The sequence below is a fragment of the Tachypleus tridentatus genome, chromosome 1 (genome assembly GCF_004210375.1).
Source record: "Tachypleus tridentatus isolate NWPU-2018 chromosome 1, ASM421037v1, whole genome shotgun sequence".
In the NCBI taxonomy this organism is placed as follows: Eukaryota; Metazoa; Arthropoda; class Merostomata; order Xiphosura; family Limulidae; genus Tachypleus; species Tachypleus tridentatus.
In genome coordinates, this window is record NC_134825.1 from 124,906,745 (window position 1) to 124,931,570 (window position 24,826).

At 32.6% G+C, this 24,826-nt stretch overlaps 1 long non-coding RNA gene across 1 annotated transcript in view; it reads right to left on the reverse strand.

The window, feature by feature from the left end:
- The window catches only part of LOC143222708 (uncharacterized), a 93,113-nt gene that overhangs the window by 5,100 nt on the left and 63,187 nt on the right, over window positions 1-24,826 (reverse strand). The gene's annotated exons all lie outside the window — the stretch shown is intronic.

The following is a 24,826-nucleotide window of genomic DNA, read 5'->3' on the forward strand; positions in this document are numbered from 1 at the left end:
AAAAGGAGCATTTCTTTCTGTATAAAATAAAATAAACTACTAGTAATATGTCTTAATTTTGTAATATGTTCGTTTCGTACACACACGCACATATATATATTTATATAGAGAGAGTGGCATAAGGGATTATCTGTGGATAGCAGTCCCTAATTTTGTCTGACTGAAAATCAGTATGTCACAGTCACTCTTATAACGCAGTCAGAGCCACAAAGTGTGGATTACGTTTTTTGTTGTTGTTGTTTTTTCAGCTGATCGAGAACTTTGAATCCACGAATACAATGTTTTACACTCTAACTGTAAGGTCACCGATGGCCCTGAAATGATATGTGCAAGTCATGGTTTATTTTGAAACAAATTGTTTGAATGTTTCTTTCAGAGTAAAGTCACATCGGGCTATTTGCTGTGCCCATTACGAGAAATCAAACGTCAGATTTTAGCGTTGTAACTTCGTAAATTTACCGCTGTGTTATCCTTATTGGGGTACATTTTTACAGAGAGTTATGAGGGAACTGTTAACAGTATGATACCTTTTGAATTGCCAAAAGAATTAATAAGGTAGCGAAACTTATCGTGAAATATGCTTGTTATCAACATGTTGTCTTCGTGAGAACATATTCAACCCTGGTGGATATATATACATATTTAACCTAAGTAACTGATAGCCATTTTAACACAGTTTTATTTAAAGGCGATTTTTTGACAAACACTGAGGTACGAATCTGCACATTGTATGAAGAAAGATATCAAAATTGCATATAAATTTATCTTAAGTGTTTTCACATTTGACAATGTGCAAGTTGACTAACATTCTATAAACACACACCCACACATACAAGCTGTGATTAGCCAAATACTAGGAGTATATCCAATTGTACTTGTAGTTATTTAAACAATAATACTTAACATTAAAAACTCACTATGTTAGGCCAACTCGAGGATAAAATGAGCATTTTTTCAACATACTTTGTGTAGGAAGTTATCATACAACTAAGTAGCTCACCTAATTTTAATAATAAGCTAACTTCCTTGTCCTTTGTATTGTAATTTCAATTCGTTGTCGTTAAGTATTCGTATTTCGTTTTGTTGTTAAACATAAAAGCAATGATTTGCATGAAAAGTCAACTTAACCGAAGCTAATAAACTATATTAGGTAGAAACGTGAATTATACTGGCATAAAACATGACATGAAAATAGCCATTATTTACATATAAGAAACATAATTTAATTGACTGAAAACATTACAAAATGGACTCTGACATTGCCACAAGCACATATTATTTCAATCCCAATTATAAAAACACAAAATTAAGATAACAAGCGAAAACTTCGACAGTGCAGTAACTTATAATTTCTTTTGGACAGAGTATTTCAAAGTTGACATGAATAGAAAGCACTATACGGAATACGGTTTTAATAAAAAATCGTATGGTTTTATTGTTTCTATATGGCGTTGTGTAAGACACGAAAGTGTAAACGGAAGATGCTTAAACTGCAAATTACTACTTTATAAACAACGCACAATGAATTTGAATTTTGAAATATATCAGACATCAAGAATAAAAGCTTTGACTAGTAAATAATTTAAAATGTTTATTTTATTCAGTTATAATGCTAGAAATTAAATCCTTTACTCAGTTATAAACAGCGGAAACCGAAGAAACATATATGATTGAATACGAAATTAAACGAAATACCACTCTTTATGTAATCGTCATTAGATAAAGAAAGCAAAAAGTGAAACGTTATTCTCTCCATTACATACCTCTGTTTAATAATACTTTATATAGAATCAAGACAAACGTTTCAGTAGGCAAATAAGAAAAACGCTTACGGTTTTTTACCTTCTCACTGTTGTATATAAGCTAAATGGTGCTCCAATAAAACTAATTAGAAATTGCTCAATAATTTGTATGTAAGATGAGATAATATTTTTATCTTCCCTAAATTATGTGTATTATACTTCATGCATAAAGCACTTAACGTCTATGAAATTTATGCAGAGCTTTGAAATAAGAGTCACAATGTTGTTGTATGACAAGGGACGTCTTTTTTGCAACTGCAGCTGGGATCATCCAATACGTATTCTTTTTATTTGGTTCTTTGTGGTCAAGTAAGTTTTTAAACGTTTCTTAATAGGAAATAAGTTTCTATTATACCAGTCGATGTTGCTTTAAGAAATACTCTTGCCTCTTAGTTTCTTATTGGAGCTTGATATCTAGCAAATTTCGATGAACTGGTTTATTTTATATAAATGTGCAGATATTAGCCATCAAAGAAATTTATACAAAATAGTTTGTCACTTTCAATATTTTAATGAAATACGTTTAATATTTATCACACACACACACACAAACTTACATGTAAATTTAATGAATATTCGCGACTGTATTGCATTGAAAATTCCGGAAAAGTAAAAACAACAATTATATTAAACTATCAGTTACTATCTGTTATGAATTAACCGAGATCTGCAAAAAAATCTAGTCTTAGAGACTTTTTGCTTGTTTAAAATTAAGCACAAAGCTACGCGATAGGTTGTCTGTGCTCTGCACACCACGGGTATCGAATCCCAGTTTATAGCGGTGTGAGTCCGCAGCTATTCTCCGGGCGGCTGGGGAGCTAGTCTAGAGAAAAAAATAAAGTTTAAACTATATATGTAAAAACGGTTCGTTTGGGTTGATAAAATATTTTACGTAGAGGAGCGAACAACGTTTCGACCTTCTTCGGTCATCGCCCCCCGCTAGTATGTCTCCGAATTTACAACGCTAAAATCAGGGGTTCGATTCCCCTCGGTGGGCTAAGCAGATAGCCCTTTGTGGCTTTGCTATACGAAAAACACACACACACTCTTCGGTCATCGTCAGGTTCACAAAGAAAGAAAGAGATAACTGACCGGAAGTTGACCACGTGTTTGAAAGGGGTTGTGTAGCTGAGTGTCAGAATGTAGAGGGCGTGATTAGATGTTTGAATATATAATTTTATATTATTTATTTTATTATTTTTAATATAGGTATAAAGGTGTTCCTTTGTATTGGTTTATTTTGGGTTTAAGTGGTTGTATAAGTAAGGCTTCTTTAATTTTGCGTTTGTTTATGTTTGTTTCTTTTCACATCTACAGAACACACACTTAATTTTTTCAATTACATTAACTCTATACATCCCAACATTAACTTCACATGTGAACAGGAAGAAAGCAATCAAATATCATTTCTTAACCTCAAAATTACAAGAACCGACACACAGTTTAAAACAGAAATCCACCGAAAAATCACCCATACTGGACTATACATTCCTTGGGACTCAGCACAAGAAACAAAACAAAAACTCGGCATACTAAGAAACCAAATAAACACAGCCATAAAACTATGCTCACTAGATAAAATTAACGATGAATTAGACAAAATAAAACAATACTTCATCAACATCAATAAGTTTCCTTCACAAACCGTAGAAACCATTATACGCAAACACCTAGACATAAAGCAAAATCAACCAACAAAAGTAAATATATCTCACAAATCAAAAAATCACGAAACCATATATTGCTGCATAACATATATTCCCGACATCAGCAGAAAAATAACCAACATTTGGCAAAAACTAGTAACAAAATATGACATTCCAGTTAATACCAAATTTATTCAAAAACCCGGCACAAAACTGAGGTCTATACTATGTAAAAACTACACTAACAAACACCACACTAACATTATTTATAAAATACAATGTGATAACTGCCATGACTTCTATATTGGAGAAACAAGTAGGAAAAAGGAAACCAGATTCAAAGAACATAAAAAGTCACCTTCACACGTTTTCGAACACTGCAAGTGTCAAATAAACACAACATAACTATAGAAAACACCCAAATACTAGATAAAGAAACAAAGATAAACAAACACAAAATTTATACAACAACTTAAACCCAAAATAGACCAATACAAAGGAACACCTTTATTCCTATATTAATAAATAATAAAATAAATAATATAAAATTGTGTATTCAAGCATCAAACACCGCCCTCTACATTCCGACACTCAGTTACACAATCTCTTTCAAACATGTTTTCAGCTTCCGGTCAGCTACCTCTTTCTTTCTTTTTGAACCTGACGATGACCGAAAAAGGTCGAAACGTTGTTCACTCCTCTACGTAAAATATTTTCTCAACCCAAACGCGCCGTTTTTATGTATATATTTCTCTACAAGTGGGTTTTCTCGACATCACTGATTAAAGTTTAAACTAATAAAACTGTATGATTAAACATGAGAAAATCTTGTCTGTCTTGCATCAATATATACAAACAAGATCTCCCACAAAAATATAGGAAAGAAACTTGGTTTTAACCAATGTTAAGTTTTTTCGGTAAAGAAGACGTAAATTTTGCGTAATTGTCTCAACTTGATTTACTTTATTAACCAATTTAAGTTTTTTTGTTTTTCACAAAATATTCTGTAATAATATTACTGTAGTGAATCAAACTGCATAGAAATCTCTTATCTTTATGAAAATATCTGTGGTGCAGTTTAATTTGAGGCTTTCAGTTTTAATGTGTACGTCTATAAACATTTGAATTAAACACTCTATCATCACTTAAGATTTACCTTGAAAAGTAGACAATTAGGAATTTCATACACTTTTACTTATAACACACGATAAAGATTTGAAAAAAAATATTCAACGAATATATATTAATATATATACTAATCTAACGTTTTGTATACTTGAACATCATATACAAAATCAGTTATTTTTAAGTTGCCAAACGTTTACAATAAAACACAGTAGAAATGGAATAAAGAGCCGAGTTAATGATAAAAAAATCTAATTATTTCATAAGATTATGGATTTTGAGTTGGGTTTATGTTAAAAAATTTAAGCTTTTAAGAAATATTATAAATTCAAACAACGTTGTTGTTTTCAGTTAGAAACTGGGTGCCGTTTCATTTTGAAATAATTTCAATAAGCGAAGCATTTTTCTTTAGATTTGAAAAAAATAATACATCCTGTGAAATAACCATGAGTGCATAAAGATGTTACTGAGCTGAATGCTTTAAATATTCACAAAAATATTCAAATAACACAGATTCTGAAAAAGTAATATAGTAATAGCTTATAGTAAAAATACACCAAATATGGTAACACGATTACTGTAGAAACGTTAAACCATAATTGTGACGTAGTTATACTTTTGACTAAATAAAGTGTTTTTCCTTCCCCTTCTACATTTATTTTCATTGTTGTAACGAGAGAACGATTTAATGCACTAGGCTCAATAACAAAAGAAAGAAGGGCTTTCGTATTATTAGGCGTATTACGCACAACCTAACACTGACCTATTGCAAATGAAAAACTATTTTTGGTAAGCAATATGAACTACCCGATACTTCAGAAAAAAAGTTAATGTTTGTTATTAAGCTATGATTACAACCAAAAGTAAATAAATTCATATTAGTTAAACACTTTGTTTCAGTTTGTTTGTTTTTTATTAAAGCTACATAAAGAGGTATTTGCGCATGTCCGGTTTTGATTTTGAACCGCCAGGTTAGAGAAAGAGAAGCTAGTCAGAACCACCCACTGTCAACTCTTGTGGGATTTGATCGTTACTCTTGTAACACATGTATAAATTTCATAATGTATTGCTTGTTTTTACCGCAGACTCCACGAATAATGAAAACTTGGATTTATAGTTCGGGCACATTAACTACTAGACCACGACCGGCAGCAATGCACTACACAGTTCCATTAAAAGGAAAAACAATGTTTGTAGCAGAGTATATCCCGCAATAAGTTGAGATTTATTTCTGCTTTTGAGCATGGTGAATTATACAAAAATTATACCAAACGACAGTTTCATTGTATGTCGGTTCCAGTAGGCCTTATCTAATGCAGCAGCATATTATGGAATATTTGGACAACAGCGTCTGTATATGTAGTCTCCTGGAGAACATGACCTGTATATACAAGTTCCTTGGATAATAATGTTTCTATATACAGGTCCCTTGGATAACAATGTCTATATATACAGTTCCCGTGGATAACAATGACTGTAAATAGAGGTTCCTTGGATAACAATGACTGTACATATAAGTTATTTGGATAACAATGACAGTATATAATGTCTTCTGGATAGCAATCTCTGTATGTACAGGTCCCTTGGATAGCAATATATGTTCACACAGTATTCTTGAGAACACTACCAGTATCTGCACGTACAAGTTCCTGGATAACAATATCTCTCTATAATGTCTTCTGGAGAATAATGTACAGTCTTTTAAATAACAATGCCTGTATATATAATTCCTCTGGATAACAATAGCTGTACATACACGACCCTTGGATAATAACATCCGAACATACAGTATCGTGAAATGAAATGGTAATAGATATTGAAGTATTAAGGTTTCCATACTACAAAACTCTAACAGTATGAAGCACCTTGTATTAAATCGAAATAGATGTGTGAATCTCTAACACGAAAACTATGAAACACGTTCCTTAATTTTTCATTTTTTAATGATGCTATAGAAAATTGACATGTCGATATATAAATATGTGTTTGCGTTTCTAAGAAGAACACTTAAAGTTATTTAAGAACTCAATAAACGACTTTAAGTGACTTTTCTGAAAATAAAAGTAACACTGGTGTTAGTAATAGCCTTAGATCTTGAAAACAGAATTGGAATATACACCATCTTTTCTTTATCTTGAGGTCTTTCTAATGATCCATACACACAGGAAGGAAGCCCTTAGAAACCTGAGGCGGCCCTCCATTGTTTCAGGCTTCTGATGAGCGGCTGTTGTCAAGCAGGCACCTGTAACCTAATACTAGGCTGCCAATTATCTTGTCGTCTTATTGTCCTACTTTCCTTACTTATCGACCACAGTTGCAGCTTGCGAGCAACTATTATATTCTGTTTCGCAGCACGGACTTTAACCCAACCATGGAGGTAACTATCTTGAGCCACGCGAGCTTTATTACCCCCAGGGCAGCTGTGACCATGGGTGCATCACAGAGACATACACGTTGATGAAAGAAATGACAGGACGCTGTACACAGACACTCATACAGACACACACAAAGACAATGGCATACACGTACTTCCAGACCATAACTTGATCAGTCAAAAATTAAAGGGAAAGAAGGTAGTGTTGTCTGAAATTGTTAATATTACTACTTCTATAACATTATCTGATAATTCACTTCCCAATTTACTTCGATTCCAAAAAAAACAGCTTATAATATTTGTTTCATGTCGTTTAATAAAGATATTTATCTGAACTAAGGCAAGTTGACAACCCTTATTTTGTGTTCTGCTTAAAACAAACGTAACTAAAGGGGACTGCCAATATCTTAAGAATTACAAATTGCGTTTTTCTATTATGCAAATAAAATTAAAATACAGGTAGAAATTGAATGTGACTTTAGTGAACAACCTAGTACAAACGAGAGATTTTTGTTTTCAAGATTGGCTGCTTTCATTTTTAAAAATCATCGCTTGTAAGAATATATCGTTTTTTTAGAAAAACACTTTCTTTCAGACGTATATAACGAGTTTATTTCAAGTATTTTAAAAGTAAATGCATATTTTGGTATATACAGCCGTGGGGACGTATAATGTGACGGTCAATCCCACTATTCGTTGGTAAAAGAGTAGCCCAAGAGTTGGCGGTGGGTGGTGATGACTAGCTGCCTTCCCTCTAGTCTTACACTGCTAAATTAGGGACGGCTAGCACAGATAGCCCTCGAGTAGCTTTGTGCGAAATTCCAAAACAATCTAAGGTATATACTGTGGTTCATAATTTAGTGACGATTCAAAATATAACACACTTTTAATTTAATCAACAAGGAACGAGTACATGTTCTTGCGTTTTACAACCAATAGATGGCTCTACACGTTTCCTTCAAGTGCGTAATTTTTACTTTTAGCGAAAATGGCGGGCAACAGTGCTTCTTTCGGTTTCTGTACTAGACTATCTACTGTTCTAAAGCCATGAACACATTTTGCATTTCAAAAAATGCTGTTTGGATAAATTACTACTTGTTTATAAAAAAATTAATAAATTATATTGTATATAGCAAGTTGCTTCCCTTAACGAACAAGATCAAAAGTGGATAAAACACAAAACAATTTCCATAAAGTTGGGAGACAGAAAAAAAAAGTGTAAGTAAAGTAACTAATTGTTATTTTTATTTACAAGTGGTAAATGAGATAATATTTGTATTAGAGCAAGTGAGACGAAGTCTTATTTAAACAGGTTACTGATACTTAGATTTTATGAAGGAATGTGGTTACTTGTTATTCAATGCGTTTCTAACGTAGCTTGAAATTTAAGCAAACGTATAATAAGGACATATCAGTGTGTTGTGCAAAAGACTCTCATTACAAAAGTTGCATTATTTGGGGATACAGGGCTTAGGTATTACGTCATAAGCATGTTTAAGTTGAAGAATTGATAATTTTCTGAAAATAAAAAAAGGTTAGATTTAACTTTTACTTTTCTTCAAGGGATAACATGTAGGGACAGCCTTTCAAAAATGAAATGCAGTGGATCAGTTATACATCTTCTTAGTGCAATATTAAACTTTTCTGGTCTATTATCTGTAAAAGAACAATAATTGTTTTCATCAAACCATTAGAGCTTGAATTTCATTTAAAAATGCACATTAATTAGAAATTGGTGATAAAAGTGAAAAACAAGCCGGTATACATTATTAATCATTCTACGGTGATAAAAGTGAAAAACAAGCCGGTATACATTATTAATCATTCTACGTAGTTTGTTATAAAAGTGAAAAACAAGCCGGTATACATTATTAATCATTCTACGTAGTTTGTTATAAAAGTGAAAAACAAGCCGGTATACATTATTAATCATTCTACGTAGTTTGTTATAAAAGTGAAAAACAAGCCGGTATACATTATTGTCATTCTACAGTTTGTTATAAAAGTGAAAACAAGCCGGTATACATTATTAATCAACGTAGTTTGTTTAAAAGTGAAAACAAGCCGGTATCAGTTATTAGTCATTCTACGTAGTTTTTTAAAAGTGAAAAATGAGTTTGTTTCAGTGAAAAAATGAAACATTTGGCTAAAAAATGCAAAGTTTTCTCAGTTTTTTTAATGATTTGTTTCAAAAATTCAAATCGAGTTCGGTTTTATATCAGTAAAATAATTTACAATTTTTTTTAGATTATAAGTTTCTTAAGTGGTTTTCAAAATTATATGGAACGAATATTTCTCTTGCATGAAGTAGGTTTCCTTCTGTTTTTAAATGTAACGTAAAACTGTCTGTGGAAAAAATTGAAGTGTTCTTAAAACACAAATGTTATTGTTACAAAGCAAGGTTTTAAACTGAATTTCATCTTATCTATATGTCATTTCAGACGTTTTGTAGTGAGTGATTACTTTAATAACAATAGATAACTGTGTAAAACCAGCAGTTTTGTGTCCTCTTACTAGTATACTAACAGGTTTTTATTAATATATAAGAAATTATATTATAGAACAATGTTGTTACTTGTGAAAAAAGGAAAACAAATATATTATATGCCTGTTTAATACTAATCACAATAAATCCGTAACTTGATAGGGTACTTGATTCATATTACAACATATGAGTGGAAATAGTTATTGTATTATTTAAAGATATACCGAAGTGTTTATGTTTTTCTGCGTAACACTCTTGTTATGCACTGAAAACAACTCTTTGCTTTTTTTCCCCCAACAATACACGTACAACACTTTGCACTTATTTCTGTATTAAAGCAAACTCACTTATAACAACATATTTTATTTTTAGTACTATTGTCCCTTGATCAACTTGTTTGTAAGCCCCACATACACACACATATATAGAATTATAGAAATATACATTTTAATATATTTATTTGCTTAAAACTTACGCAACTTGTGCGACTTACGTTTCTGCTCGATGTGCTTCAGTTTTAAGCCAATATTGTATATACATGGGAGTCGGGAAGTACCCAAACCACAAATAATATAATTGTTTGTTAACAATAAAACTGGAGCATTTTTATTATAATTTTTAATCTGATATAGATATGAAGTCCATAATCCTGAATAACGCGGTATTGTTTTTTCAGTTAAAGGTTTTTAAAAGTTCACACACATACACATATATACATATGTATGTATTATTGGTAACTATATATCTGTTTGGCTTCAACCATATGTATATCCGTCTATCTTTCTAACACGGAATTAATTATTCGACTGAAGGACATTAAAACTATTGCGAATAAAACAAGTGTTGATGAATGTACATATATACCTAAACAGTATATTTAACCTAAGCCTACTTTCAAAGAACCATGGTAATGGAACACACCCAACCATACAAAAGATGTCAGCGATGGTTTGTAGAGGTGTGTGCTATAGCATCTCTGTGAATTCAATTGCTTGTAATTACAGCCTGTATTTTACTGTCCACTGGAACAGGAAGCATTGAGGAATCAGTTCTGACGTTTCTGTTGAAAAACTTGAACCTTTCGGTTGAATTATGATTTACGTGTCTGTGTTTTTTTGTACATCGTCTGCAAAATGAGAGGTTTTAACTTTAACAAGATACAGTCTCTTTCAAAAGATAATCAGCAGGAATCTTCCACTGTGAATTAAAAATCAACAGACTGATATTTATAGCTGAATAATAAATGGTGAAACAGGAAACGCCCTCGTAAATAGGCTTACAATGTAAGAGGGTACCGGAAGAAGATTTGTGTATATAGAAGTGGCTTTGCTAAAGCAAAAACTAAAATAATAATAATAACTTGTTTGTGTGTATGTGTGGCTGCTCAACAGGATCTAATGATTTTCAGGGAGTATAAAAAACAAATTATTCTCTGTCGCTGCCGCTACAGATATATATACTGCATGTGCTAGTTTTTTTTTCTTGTTTTTATGCTTCTTAATATACTGATAATTATTGTACTTCAACAGATAATACCTGCAAACTATGTTACTAAAGCATTGGTCATATACTTTCAACTTTCAAAATTCCATTAGAAATTAACGCTGGATTTTAGGTACGTTAATGTCATAAGAGAAAAATGGGGTCCCTCTCGAGTACAGCGGTAAGTCTACGGATTTACAACACTAAAATCAGAGGTTCGATCCCCTTCGTTGGACTAAGTAGATAGCCTGATGTGGCTTTGCTATATGAAAACACACAAATAAGAGCTTCTCGCTTTCGCTTGTAATTTTATGTAATAAGCCTTAAAGCATATTTTTATGTTAAAAATAATGCATGTCTTACATCCTACCAAACCTGTAGAATTATGTCTCATCATGTAATGATAATATTAGTTTCAAGCTCAGAAGGTCATTTTATATAATGGATAAATATTAAGACGGTAATGCTAAATCATAGCAGTACAGTGGATCGATCTTATGTTAGTTTGTAATTGTACAGATCTCACTATTAGATGTAGTACATTGGTACTGGATTTTATACAATGTTGATAGTAAATCTTAATGTTAAACATAGTATGTTGGTGAATAATCCTATGATAACTTATTATATTCTGGTACAAGAGCTCTTATACTGGTTTTATATTTTACAAATTTAGATAATTTTTACTAATTCTAAATCGCTTGAGATCTTATGGATCGCAAAAATAAAAATTACATACTGGGAATAACGAGGTACACAAGATTTTTGTGATATAATTTTATTTTGTAATATTATTTCTATTGTTGCTGTGGCTACCTTCAGGTTTAACTGACTTTTGTTTTAATTTTAATTTAATTAAATAGTCAGTTAAGCCAAAAAATGAGCAGTCGAAAGCTCATTATAAAGATAAGTTGTTACTGGTAAAAAACACACACACAAAACATACATATTTTGGTTGTCTAAGAAGAGCTATCGATCGCATTTTTAAATATTTGGATGACATATTATCGTATAATCCCTTTATTAAAGATGACATTTTGTGCATTAATGTTGAATTTTTTCATTTTAGATATTAAGGTAATACGATTTTTGATGGTACTGGATTTTAAACTTCGGTGGTGATGTTTACGAAGCTAAATCTTAACATTACGCTACTGTGTCTGAAGATGATAAGGCTTAGCTGAACTCGTAATACATAAGTAAAGATTACATTGATGCTAAATTCTGAGAAGTGATTTGCTGTTGCTTTGTTTTAAGATTATAAATGATACGCTGTTACTCGTATAATGTATTTGTAGGTGAGACGATATATTGACGCTAAACCCCGAAGTTAAAGATTATATGTTAGCGCTAGACCCTATAGATTGTATTTAAGGTTACGGACTTAGTCCTTATACTAATGCTAGAGTTTAAGATGATATATAAAGTGATGGACTCTGTTCTTATACGATGGATTCAATTCTTATACATATGGACCTAGTCCTCACACTTATGAAATCAGCTGTTATACTAATGTTTGACCTCAGGAAATGAATTACCATTATTATTTCTTGAGAATAAAAATTGTATGCTCTTTCTATATTTTGATACATTGGTCCTTGGTATAAGAATTATATAAATATTAATCATTGAACCTAAACTCTAAAATTAATAGTTGTACGTTTGCGTATAACCTTGGATTGAAAATTGCTAACTTAAAAAAATGCAGTTTTGATTTTATTACATATTAGAGTTAAATCATTTAGGATTACCTTAATATTAAGAACATTACTTTGTTGTTGATTAATATTAAAAGTTATAACGGGTAAATTTGTTCTGGTACTAGCAGTTAAGTTAGCAATTAATGATACTTTGATGATAGGTATATAAGGAAATCTTATAAATTATAAGGTATATAAGGATTTTGTGGAAATCATAAAACAAAAGAAGTTAAATAGGAGTAAAATTACAGACTAAACGATGTAGTATTTTATCAATTTGGTGAGAAAGAATAAAATTAAAGACGTTTCTTTAATATTGGTTAGTAAATATGTTAAAATGTTATTTTGATCTACGATTGTAGATAAGCATTGTGCTTTTGTGCTATGTAATATTTATTAAAACTACACGTGTTATTTTGGATGAGAAACGGTAGGATGTGCGATGTCATGTGCGAATTTGATATTCGATTGAAAGATGTTACGCATTAAGAATAGAAGTATTATGTGTAGTTTGGAAGGTAAAAGTAAAGATATTTCTGTGGTATTAGATGGTGAGGTTACAGATGCTACTTTAACTTGAAGTGTTAAAGATAGAGATGTCGTTTGGTGTTATATGTTAGTGCCGCTTAAATTCATTAACTTGAGTTTAGATTATCTTTGTGTTCGATCGTTTGTTTGTTTATTTTTAAGAACAAAGTTACATGATGTGGCGTTTGTCCTCTGTCCACTGCAAGGAATTGAAACTTAGGTTTGGGGGGAACTAAATTGTGAGATATTTTAAGTTTATTAGATTGATGTTAAATGCCATTATTAGTATGGGCTTACACTGAAACCTTAGATGTGACCTGCTGGCTCATTATATTTATATTTTTGTAAAGAAGTCTCTTTGTTTTGATTAGGAGGGCCTCGAGAAATAATAAAGATAAATTAAATTATTTTCAAGTGATCAAACTTATGTCTATTATGAATTTAATATATTGTGTATTGTTTGGATTATTGTATAAAAACAGCATGTGGATGGACCACTATGAAAAAGTCAGGCTTGAAAGACCCAAATTTCCATGTTTTTCACTGAAAAGAGCTGTGTTTGAGTGTGCCATGTCATGTAACTGAAAAGAGCTGTGTTTGTGTGTGCCATATCATAATACTGTAAATAACTCTTTAGGAGTAACATGTTATGATACAGTAAAGAACTCTTCGGGTGTGCCACGTATGCTGATGAAGCTGATAAAAACTGTGTTTGGATATTCCATGTGATGGTACTAAAACGAACTGTGTTTGGACGTACCGTGTGATGATACTGAAACGAACTGTGTTTGGATGCTCATATGACAACACTGAAAGAAACGTGTTTGAGTGTACCATATGATGGTACCGAAATGAACTGAGTGGTGGTGTGATATGTGATGATACTGAAAAGAAATGTGTTTGGATATGCTGTGTGATGATACTGACACGAAACTGGATGAAACTAAAAATAAGTGTTTGTATGTAATGTAATACCTCTGATAAAAATTGAACTTAAGTGCTTTACAGTGTTTGGTTGATACTATTATGGAGTTGGCACTTTACGCTATTACAAATTCTGTGTAGTTACATTAGTTTCTGTTACTCTTACAAATTTGAATTGTTTACGTTATGTTAGGTTGCTGACAACTGAGTTTAGGTACGTTATGCTATGCTGCTAATATGTTGTATGAGATGTCTTGATGCTGATACGATTTGAAAGAACCTACATCATGTTGCTACTACAAATTTAGTGCAGGTTTATTATGGTAAAGTTGCTGATATGAATTGATGGTACGACTTCAGAGTAAGCGTATAGTAAGTTTGAAAGATAGAAATGTTACATTAAGTCAAAGAGAGATTATCATATGATGAGAAAGTGTTTGCTTTTTTTATAGTCGTCAGTGAACATCAGATTGTAGATTTATAAACTAACAAGCATTATATTAGTATTAACTTAGGCCCAGCATGGCCAGGTGGTTAGGGCGATCGACTCCTAATCTGAGGGTTAGGGGTTCGAATTCCCGCCGCACCAAACATGCTCGCCCTTTCCGCCGTAGGAGCGTTATAATGTGATGGTCAATCCCACTTCTTGGTAAAAGAGTATTCCAAGGGTTCCTGATGAATAACTGCTAAATTAGAGTCGGCTAGAGCATATAGCCCTTGTGTAGATTTGCGCGAAATTCAAAACAAACAGTATTAATTTTAAAATATGAAGGTATTATAATAATAATAAGATTATGGTAAGGCATTTATTTCCAAATCATATGTTATGGATGGTCATCAGGCCAACAATATAATTCTGCCTAAAATAAGATTATATCGTGAGATGAACATTAACTTCTCTCCTTGTTTCCTCGCAAATTGATCGTTCTGGTAATCAGACAAGACAGATTTCCTGAGGAGAAAAAATAGTGATCACAATCCAATACGACCACATTTAACATAATATCTAGCTGTTTCAACTTGTCTTATCGTGTGTTCCTTCACAGTGAAATTAAAATGTTTTTTGAAAGTTTTGTTTTTGTCTGTAAAAGCAAGAGTTTTTTTTTTCACTCTATCGTCTCTTTGTGCTACAGCACCTTTTGTTTGTTGTTTGAAACGACCAGTTACTATGGCGACATGTCCTGGGAACGCAAAGGTCTGGAATAAATAATACACGTGAACTGTCGCATTAGCAAGACATTAGGGACTGATTAATAGTGTCGTACTTCTATGACGTACACATAGAGGTTACCTGTCGCAGGAGGAGACCGTATCGCTTGCTCCAGGCGCCGCGTGACACTCCTGAGGACACGCAGAAAGGCCATGAAACCAAGGACCATGTCACCTCGGGTGTGCGTGCGTCCAGAGCTCGTCTTGTGCGACATTGGCGTCACGCTTCAGCTGGAGATATGCATTTGGACGATAAAATATTCTTTTCCTCCCAAGCGCTAGTTCAGTTTATTTTCACGTGCTTTTCTACGCCAAAGGTGTCGGAAATAGAAGATATTTCAATGTTTGAAAGTTTATGATGACAAAACTGACATCTAGAAGAATGCACAAATAGTTATTATTTGATTCGAGCACTAGAAGTTAGGAAATTTCGAATAAGTTCCGATTAAAATATATATTATTCATGCGGCACATAACACGACATTATACTGTGACAAAACAAAAGCCCGAGCTAACAGCGATATACCAACACCAAAATACATCTTTACATAGGAACTCTTACCTCTGTTTAACTATGTATCCGAGACTATACGTGGGATGACTCTTTAAAAAATATAGTGATATAAAAATTATGTCTTTCATGATTTGAAAAATTTCAAGTTTTTTAATAAAAAAAACTTACATTCTTCTGCGTTAAATCTGTTTTATGTTTATCTTCAACTGGTTACGTGACTTTCATCCTAATTCTGGAAAAACTGAAGCAAAAGTAAAATAACATTTCTAAATGGGATTTTTGCTATCATGGGCATCTTGTTTTTATTTAGTTAAAAACATATGATTAACTTATTATTAATATGCTTATTCGAACTACTTTCAATCATTTTAGATGTGTTGTTTAAAATCGTTGCTCCATTATAAAGAGCTCCACTGGCACAGTGACGTGTCTGTGGACTTATACTTCTAGAAACCAGATTTCGATATCCATGGTTGAAAGATAGCTTTAGTTTTGTGCTTAATACAAATAATTTTAATGTTTGTTGCGTAAAATTAACTGATTGGGAAGTGGAATAAGAAAGTGCACTTAATTTGTAATGGGTATATATAAAGTATCATTGAGAGAGCTATCAACATACAAACGTACAAGGGGGAAAACGTGTAACGAACAAGTTACCAATTTCTTCATTTACTACACTACTGAAGGACTGATCTTTTCTCTAACAATCTGAATATTACCACAATCATCCCTCACTACTTAATAAAATAAAGTACTACTATTCTTTCTCTTTTTGTTAGGGTCTTAAAGTTTTTGTGCAAAGCTACACACGGGCAATCTATGCTAGCCGTTCCTGAGATGGAATTGATGGATTAAAATTGGCAGCTGTAGCGAACACTTAGGCTGATCTTGTTTCAGTGGATAATGGAACTGAATGTCATTTTTATAATTCATTCGTGTTCACAATGTGCACATATTTTCTTTAGCATCAAAAGCTAGGTCTTCGAACCATTAATCATTGGAATCACAGTATGAGCAAACTGACTACCCTAACTCACGCGTGCTCCTTTTGTAACACATGCATACCTTTCTTTCTGCACAATTCGGGCACCTCTTTCCCTCGCCAACAACACAAGAAAAAAAAAAGATTCCTATATAGCAGCATCAGTTTAACAAGGGCGTTTACACTGCATATAATGATTAAAGAATAATTGGTATTTTTAATACTCTAGTTATTGTATAGCCAAACCATTGTTGTAAATAATATTAGCCGTCTCTTCAGTCCATTGGTATGCCAGTTAGACGTCTGGTGATGCATCACTTGAAGTGTTATGCAAATTGTTGGTCATTCACTTTGAGCTTTAAAATGATAATTTCGTAGACGTTATAACTTTACAGCTTACAAACATTCTTTTCATTATAAAATATGGCTACCACGAATAACGAGAGCAAGTAAGCTGTCATCAGTATTGTGTGATTAAACCAGTATTATCAAGATCCTTTAGTACATAGAGCATTTCTCTGAAAAAGTTGCTTTCAAAGCATCTACAGAAGTTGGGCTCATTAGATAGAACATCGTGTGTCTCTTAAGAGCATCCCACATGTGTTCAATGAGATCGAAGTTCTCGCATCATTTTTTATGAGTCTGAGATTGTTGTCTCACAGAAGAGTAAAATAAACTGTCAACGTGTCGCTATTTTTCTAGACGTACTTTTGACACTATTGCAAACGAGTTGATTTATGTCTTACTGTGAGCAAAATGCTTCTCGCTGAGTGTCTGGCATACATGCTGGCTTTCTGACGTCTGTACACTAGCCCGCTGTCCAATAGTGGCTATGCACATATGAGTCAGTCTCAAAACAGGTACCTCACGAATGCTGTTGGCCAGAGTTGGCAGAGATCGATTGTCTACTTTTGCTAAGGATGAAGTAGCGGTTTCCAGATTTCTTAACAAATGTACCCTTAATGTAGAATAAAAATGTTTCTACATTCTGCTTACAACACTTTCAGGCACTTTGTATAGAAAATTCACAAGAGCTCGATTAAGCATTTTTCATGTTTGATGGCTCTTCACAATCCTGAGAAAGACATACAAGTGTCCTCTGTAAGGTCTCATCACGATCCTGAACAATTTAGAGCAATTTGAAATTTGTAATTCCTTTCTAAGTGACAACTGAGAAAAGACTGTGAAACCATTGTATATAACTATGTATACATACATACAAATATACAGCATAGACCAAGCAACCAATAATTTGTCTTATTTGCATAAGAATTGAGGAGGTGCCAGATAATAACTTATTACATAAATTTTTGCCTAGTCATAGATATACTATTACAAATTCCTATTACGTATTTTAATTATTTTATGCATATATACTTCCCTACATACATCGTTTTGCAGACAGTAAAACATAATAAAACATCTTCACAAACAAACATTGATATATACAATTATAACAAGAAAAATTGTTTATATTTGTTTCATATTTTAGGTAGATAACAACGTATGTTTGTAATTGCAAAGCCACATGAGTTAACTGAGGTAATCGAACCGTTAATTTTAGTGTTGTAACTCCGTAGACTTACCGCTGTACCAGTGAAAAACTATAGCTAATACAGAGTTGTTGTATGATACATAACATCTTATCGTAAATTTTCAATAGACATACATGATTATTGCTTTTTATAAATGGGCGAAAAAGAATTGTGGTATAGATAGCGTGTACTTTCACTTGTCAAATGATTACACGCACAACTCCTTACAGAAAAGTTACCCATAACTTTAGTTTTCAAACCAAATGAGTGGAAAATTAATAGAGATTTTGGTTTGGTTTGAATTTCGCGGCAAAATACACAAAGGTTATCTGTGCAAGTCGTCCTTAATGTATCAGTGAAAGACCCGAGGGAAAGCAGCTAATAATCACCACCTACCATCAACTGATGGGCTAATCTTTTACTAAAGAATAGTGGGATTAATTGTTACTGTATGACGCCCCTACAAGTGAAAGGACAAACATGTTTATTGGGACTTGGATTCAAACTTGCGACCCGAAGATTGCTGATAGGGTGCCCTAACTTCAAGGCCATGTAATATCATCGATAAAGGTACAATTTTCTTCTAGTAAAAAAACCAAGCGACAATTTTATAAATCTTACTGCTTTTAATAATTTTTTTAATTACAAATAATAAATAATGTAACGCCAGAGGTGAAACCTAATTAAAAAAGTGCAAACTGTATGTTACTGACCCAAAATATTAACAGTTTTACAGGGCACTCAGTATTATTAAGGAATGCCGTGACTGTATATATAACAATACAGTAGAATAGCGTTTATATACATATTTATACTTTATTTTATGATACACCTAAATTCGTCACCGATAAGGCAATAAAAAACTATCCATTTTACTTTTACATACAACAATAGCCACCCTATTCCTGTTCCAAAAGATAATATATGAATACTATGCATGAGAATCTGATTTGTATCCGTAAAAGAAAATATATTGCATCCAGACTTACAGTACTGCTCACAAGTGTTAAGAGAAGAGAATTTTTTTTCATTCTTTCCATTTTATGGGACTCATTATTCCATCCCATTACAGAACGTAAATTTGTATATCAATACGGCTGGCATGTGTATTAAAATAAAGTAGAGAACAACATTTCGACCTTCTACTTTATTTTAATAAAGGTTTTAATACCCATACCAGCCGTCTTGAGATACATTTTTACTTCAAGGGGGTTACTCGTCATCACGAAGAACGTAAATTACGAATGTGATAATGGTTCACTGATTCCTATTAACTAAATGAACCAGGGTGAGAATAATTGTCGTTCTTTAGAATTCCCATATGCTTGTACCAAGAGCATCTCATAAGGGTTCTGCTTAAATGTACATACTGATCAAATTTAGGGTCTGAAATGACTGTCATGGTACCCAATGCAGTGTTTTAACTGTATAAAAAGAATTTAGCAAGGAACTATAATATGATACTGGTATATGCTAGAAGAAATCAATTTAATAACATTCCACAAAAACAACTTGATAAAAACAGTGTTTAACATTAGATATTAGGTTTTATTGTCATGCTACGGCCCAAAAAGCGTAGAGAATTGTCAGTAAAGCAGAGAGTTTGCATAAAAGCTTTATGTGATGCTGGTTGTAGAAATTGTTGTAGACTTGAAATGCTCCCCAAACACTGTCAAGTACACATTAGATCATGGAACCAAGACATGTAAATTTGAAAATAGTAAAGGAAGAGGCAGAACACCTAAACTCAATGATACTGATGTTAAATATATTCGTTTATGCAGCCTTCGAAACAGAAGGAAGACTGTCACTGATCTTGATATAAACAACCATGTACCAAATGACAGAAAAGTGTCCAGAACTACAGTATCAAGAAGACTCAACGAAAATGGAATATTTGGTTGTGTAGATGTCTTTGAAAAAAAATCCTTTACTTTGATCTACAACTAGGGGCAAGAGACTGAAATTTACTAAAAGGTACAAAACTGTACTTATAAATGAAAAAGGGTGTTATGGAAATATTTGGTTCAAAACGTATGCTGTACGTTCAGCGCGAAGCACTTACCACGAAACAAGCAATTTTATGTTTTGGGGATGGTTTTTTTTCTGCTGAGGCGACAGAAGATATTTGGAAAATAGATTAAATAATGGACCAGTGAAAACACTATCAGATATTGATCTGTCCTGTTATACGCAGTTGACTGTGTATTGTTGGTAAGGGATTCTACTGCTAAGAAAATAATGACCCCAAACATTCATCCAACTTATGCAGAAATTACTTAGCTAAGAAAAACTCTGCTGGAATCACTCAAATGACGCAATGTCCCTCACACAGCCCAACTCTGAACCCAATTGAGCAGATTTGGGATTTGATAAATTAAAAACTTAACAAATCAAAAGTTACTTCCAAAAAAAACTTAACTGGAGTGTATTAAAAGACACTTAGAGTAAAATCAAACTTTGTTTAAATACATTGCAACAATGACTGAAAGACTGTCTGCAGTTATTAAAACAGAAAGGGGACACAAATATAACTGTTTACTGAACTCAAGCACTTCTACTGAGTTTTTGGTACACTACATATGAACGTTAATAAAATTTTGATGTTTTGTCTGTGATTTACCTTCAACTGTACTTTGAAAGTAGCCTGAAATCTAATGTTTGTCTATGTCCTAACACTTTTACACAATGTTGTAAGTACCGCCAAAACATATCAACTTTGCTCGAGAATATAAATTAATTTACTTTTACACGAAAACATTTTACATGGTCTCTTTTACAATAAAATACAGTCTATGTAGTCAGTTTTACTTGAGAATGTAATACAAATGAATGTATAATACATAATACACATTCTGCTCCAAATAAGTTTGTAATACACATCAAGTTACACATTGACCCAAATAACACATTCATTTCTATAAGAAAATATGTTGCAAACTTCATTCTGCTTGAATATGTTATTTGTGATAAATGTTCTGATTTAGACGAGAACATGACATACATACATCCTTTACGTGATGTATACGCAACTGAAAATATTACACGCATGTGCTAAGTATACATCAACCTCTACATCTGATAATATGTTATCCTTGAAGCTTCACATACAAAATTAATCTATATCGAACTATACATGCAAGCATGTTAAACATCCAGCTAGAAGAATTTGGCATACAAGCCAATGTTTACACATCTATGAATCATCCAGCTTTACGTAAGACTTAAAATAGGACATATCCAGCTGTAATAATTTGGTAGACGTGTCACATTTTATAAAAATGCAGGAAAAAACAAAACATCCATCTTTATGAAAAGGTAAAGTACACATCCACCACAATAACTTAGTAAATACATCAGTTTTTCACAACACAATAGAGGAAATACCAGGAAGTAAAGTACATATCCAACTGTAATAGCTTGGTAGACTCGTCAGTTTTTAACATCACAATATGGGAAACATCCATCTATACGAGAAGGTAAAATACACATCCAACACAATAACTTGGTAGACACATCAGTTTCTCACAACACAATATAGGAAACATCCACTTATAAAGAACGCCTTACATAGCCCATGGATTAGGCCATGCATGAGCACCTGGCAAGTGATTTTGAAATGAACTTCAATAAAGCGGTAAATATGTCTTTAAAATCTTACAAGATATTTGTAGTATATGCAAAATATGGAAAGGATTCCTTTAGAAAAGTGATTACTCTAAATACAAACCCTATAAGATCCAAAGGTTAACTTTTGTTTTTCAAAGCATTGTTCGAACTGCAACTATTGAGTACTAAAACACAATGGTTTATTTTCTACTTGTTTTCCATTGTGGGAAGAGGGAACAATCACAAATTTTCGGTCAAATTTCACCAACGTAGGAGAAATAATCTCCATCTAAGACTTATGCTTAATTAATGTCCCCGTATATTACTCACATTGTGAGTCAACCTTACTACGGTAAAACCCTTATTATTCTGGAATCGAATTATTCATCGTTGAAATTTTACGCTAACCAGATGTAACTAGGTTTGTAATTTTATATGGAGACATGTGAAAAGTCTATTCTTTTCACTCACTAAAAATAATATTAGGCATAACAATCTGACACAGCAGATATTTCAGATAAACTGTTTATTATGTGAGAATAACCTTCATGTTTGTAAAGAAGATTTTTGTATCTCACGTAACTTTATAACAAATATTTTAATGTGATAAAGTTTCTTAAAAGTCTTTTGTTTCAAGAAAAACTCGGATATTTTGAATGTTAATAAAACACGAAAACTAAGAAACTGTTTGTATTTTGAACTATTAAGCTAGTTTGAGATCTAATCAGAGAGAAATAAACCATTTTATTCACGTTTGTACAGTAAACTGACTATTGCTCTAGCTCGTTCAGTTTAGAGAGAAGTTACCTGTACTTGTTACTATGCGTATCTACATCTAAACATTGTTAACTCTGTTTCAACTATACTTATTACTATCCGTATCTACATCTAAACATTGTTAACTCTGTTTCAGCTGTACTTTTTACTATCCGTATCTATATCTAAGCACAGTTGACTTTGTACGAACTTTACTTGTTACAATTTGTATTTGTGTCTAAGATAACATCTATTTCAGTACAAAGAAAAGTAAGTTGTATTTGTACCAACATATCTTTTTGTAGTTTTCATACGTTTGTTGATAAATAAGCAGGAACCATTATATCTTAACCAGTCGCCAAAGTTTGGTAGTTACATTAAAATTAAAGACAATGCATCACTTGTTATTTCAAGATTTTCTGTCTGTATTAAAAAGTAAAGCGTCATATATGCGTGTGTTCGATATGTGCACTACCAAGAGGACTAACGTGACTCTATACATGTGATAGGGCTCATGCAATTGCCTTGTCGGTGTAACTATCGTGAAACGCCCCAGCTCTCCCCGTCGGTAAGCGGAGAGATGATGAATGGCATACCAGAAACGCGATCTTGTATAACGGGCAGGTGATGGTGCGGGGTTTATGGAAGCCGTCCTTGCTCTCTTCCCAACGGCTTGTCACAACTAACCTCCAGGCTAATTAATTGTACGTTGGGTGGCCGATACTATATGGAAACGCCAGTTGAATATGGGCCTGTGAATGGTAAAAATATCTCAACGTAGATACACTTATTAACTACTCTTTGCTATGTGTTCCTAGTTCGTCAAAGAGGTGTAATATTCCAACTGCTGCTCGTAATATTATGCGGATATTGGTTATGTGTAAAACGTATATTAAAATTTAAACCAATCCAACTGAAAAACTAGTAGAAGTTATGTTGATACAACTAATAAAACTTCAAAGTTTAATCATGATCAACCTGTCCTCAAATTCAAAATCAAAATAATTTTGTAATGTACTTTTTTGGTATGTATCTGTACAACTAGATACGATACGATTAAGTCTATTACAAGTGTAATTTTATTATTATGTTACATGGAACTGCATTAAATCTGTATAGTTGGCCTTCTTCTAATAGAAAATCATTTTCGACTATGGATGTGAAAAATTGAGAATTAAACGTGAAGAAGTGTTTTATCATACTAACCAAAACCTATGTATGACAAAATTTGGCAGTGCATAGTAAAATAACAAACCTTAAACCTATAATATCTAAATGTTAAATAAAATATCGTCACAAAGGATTTAACGTCATTCAGCGGGTAACGTAGCTCACGCTAAGTCCAATGTTCTTTTACTGTCTTCCTACTGACTAACAGCAACACACAACATAGAAAATGTTGAATCCTAGTTAATCACAGTGATTTCTTGTATACACTTACCATCTTGTTTGAATTCTGAAGTTGCAGTCTAATTCTTTACCTTCGTGGTGTCTCAGCGGTAAACTTATAATATTTATAATACTAAAATTTTGAGTTCGATTCCTATTATAAGGATACATACAGGTAATTCATCATGCAATTTTGCATTTTAGAGCAACACAAAGAAACTACAACTTCAAAACTAAGTGAAAAGTAAAGCCTGTATTTCATCCATCGTATCAAAAGACTCAGCGCTTATGATAATTTCCGAGCACACCTTACCAGACTTTTATTTTATTTTTGGTTCACATCTATCACGAAAGAGCAACAAAAACTCACGCTTCTCGAAGTTTGATGGACTTTTATATAAGATTTTTTTACCATTCTTAAAAATGAGTGGGATATAATCAGCTCATTCATATTTAGTGCAAATACTCTGTGTGACAAAAATTATAGTGCATCATGAAAACACAGTAGCATACCAAGTTTCGAAGGCTGGACCTGGCAGAGGTATAACACTTTTCTAAACATTATCTGAACATTGTAGAATTAAGTATTTACCTTTTGAAAAGATATTTCTTATTTAGTTAAACAAAAAACGTCTATAATTTGATTTTTTCATTACCTTGTGATACCCAAATAACTTTAAAAATAATTACGCTATCTTATTCTGTGTTTTCATTTTAATTGAAACAGTTCATTGTAATATTACTTTATGATTGTGCAGATAAATCT